The sequence below is a fragment of the Halichondria panicea genome, chromosome 15 (assembly GCF_963675165.1).
Source record: "Halichondria panicea chromosome 15, odHalPani1.1, whole genome shotgun sequence".
Lineage (NCBI taxonomy): Eukaryota > Metazoa > Porifera > Demospongiae > Suberitida > Halichondriidae > Halichondria > Halichondria panicea.
Genome location: NC_087391.1, coordinates 1,229,755 through 1,232,237, shown reverse-complemented (window position 1 = coordinate 1,232,237; position 2,483 = coordinate 1,229,755). Strand labels below are relative to the sequence as shown.

Sequence of the window (2,483 nt, the reverse complement as noted above, 5' to 3'; positions counted from 1 at the left end):
TGATTCTTCCAGGATCTGTAGTTCAGTGTATATAATATCTAGACTTGTGTACATGCATATTGTTATCTATATTGTTATAATTATGGTAGTGTTTTGTGGCTTACCAGGCCCTCAAGACAAAGATGACTCTGCCAGGAGGATCTGGATCTGGGTCTTGGATATTATTTTCTCACACATGGGGGAATGAGCGCGCATGCACATTACATCCACAGGAATAATTAAAGGGTGTGTCCAAAGAGATCAACGGCTACTGCTAGCTAGCTGTTTTAATTAACAGATATTTTCTGAGTATTGTAGCTAACAAAAAGCTAGCGCTTTAGTGCAAGGCTAACTCATATGTTGAATAGAAAGTTTGTGCGGACAGATGATGCTATGAAAGATTCTGAAGAGACTGCAACAGCCTTCAATGTGAGTCAAACTAGCCATAACTCGAGAAAGAAGCTTTAGTTTGCTAATCCACGAATCAAAATCCAAGAGAACGTGGCTAGAAGCCTATAGAAGCTGTTAGTTTTCGTCGCATTGCAACCGTTGAGCAGTTATAGCTGGAATACACACACAGACAGACACACAGACAGACAGACAGACAGACAGACAGTACAGACAGACACACACACAGTCAGCTTTACCGTATCCCTCGTGCGGCTACGCCTCGAGGCATAATAATATTATTATCATTTAGCGATGAATATACAGGGTTTTGCATAGCCTCGATCCCAGGCCGAGTTTTCGCTTTTATAACGGTTAGGCGAACAACTGGGCCTGGTACTAGTTGTCTGCGCATGCGTCAAATTTTCATTGTATATTTGTGGTCGGCAAAAATATTTAATAAATCAATAATGGAAATTTGTACACAGAAAATGCACAGAGTGAGTACACAAAAGATGCACATAGGGAGCTGCTTCACAAAGGCCTGGGGAGTTGCCAGTTGTACTGCAGCACAATTACAGTGACCCAGGGCAACTTCAGGATGATTGAATGCCTTCAAATTACGTTTCAAAAAGATTTAGCAGGCTGCTGGACTTCTCTGATTCTAGGCCCCAACTCGTAACTCATTGCTTGAGAAAACGTAGATTCTCTTGATGTCTCTGAGCTACCCAGCAACGCTCGAATGAGCAGGTCATACTCCAGTCCTGTGTCTGTGAGTATAGGACAATATTAAAAGAAACCAAAGACGGTTAAACCCTTACCTCAAACTGTCCAGTCTCGTCCGTTAGTATAGCCAAGAGGAGCACTGTTGGGATAGCTGGATATTAGCCATTGCTCCTGTACAGAGAAGTAGACATTTTAAATACGTGTAGATCTATACATATTAAATTTCTCGGTTATAGTGTCATTGTCGACGAGCTGATGATGGCAGCACCAAGTTCTCTAGCTCACACTCTTCACTTGATCCACCATATTAATGATGAAACTATAGTCTACCTACATTCTTGCCAAACATGAACAAGACTTGATAGCATAGCCGGCCATAGGGCCCACACAAAAATATCTGACCTTAACAAGCTTGACAAAGCTTTATACCTCTTCCCTTGTTGTTCAGTCTTCAGAATAAGCTTCAGAGAAGAGAGAAGCTTCAGCTAAGAGCCATTCCAATCGATTCCAATAATGATAAAACGGGAACTGACTTCTAGTACACGATAGTACACGAATATAAATGTCACGAAAGTGAACAAGAATATCCATTCGTCAGAATCTGACAAACGATTGACACATGCGCAGACAACTAGTACCAGGCCCAGTTGTTCGCCTAACCGTTATAAAAGCGAAAACTCGGCCTGGGATCGAGGCTAGGTTTTGCAGAGTTCTTGCATAGGAAGGGGATGGAAACGAAAATGTTTGCGTGAAACACTCCGCGTTATAGGGCGTGGCTAAAACTACAAAGGGATTATTTTATAGTCAGCATGCTCATTACCTGTCTTGGCTGCCATACAATGTGCTGTACATAGAAATGGTGAAATTGATCACTTTTAATGTTGAATATTCTAAAAAGTAAAGAGAATATAGCTCTAAAAGGTCGACTAAGCAACACAACCACTATCACTAAACAAATGAATGCTATAAAAGAAGGAATAGCCCTTACTATGAAGTCGTGAGAGGTCAAGGCCCGTGGTGTGTCTAAAAGTATACTAAAGCAGTTTGAAGGACTATACTGCAAACGTTTATGAACAGTAAAGCTTATCCATGGCATGAAACCATTCTATATAGCACTTAGATATATAATAACCAAGTCAAGCAATGTCTTTTGCTGTTTAGGCTTCGCAGCAGGGAAAGAGAAAAGTTGACATGGAGTAATTCAAGCTATACTCAACAAAAACTAAAAACAGAGTAAAGACAGCGGACTTAGACAAGTTAGAGCTTGTCAGTGGTGTAAACTTACTTCTCTAGAGTAACCTCCCAGCCTCTGAGTGATCGCTAGTGGATAGGAGAGCTAGAAACAGTTGAAATACAACCAGAGTACGGTCAAAACAAAAATAATCGCGAGC

At 41.0% G+C, this 2,483-nt stretch overlaps 1 long non-coding RNA gene across 1 annotated transcript; it reads right to left on the bottom strand.

Moving 5' to 3' along the window:
* Positions 1-789: 789 nt before the first annotated feature.
* LOC135348390 (uncharacterized) lies at positions 790-1,789 on the bottom strand. The gene is made up of 2 exons (XR_010398739.1): positions 1,188-1,789; positions 790-1,136 (listed from the first exon to the last, which is right to left on the bottom strand). It is a non-coding gene; the product is annotated as an uncharacterized LOC135348390 (long non-coding RNA).
* Between the last annotated feature and the right edge of the window lie 694 nt (positions 1,790-2,483).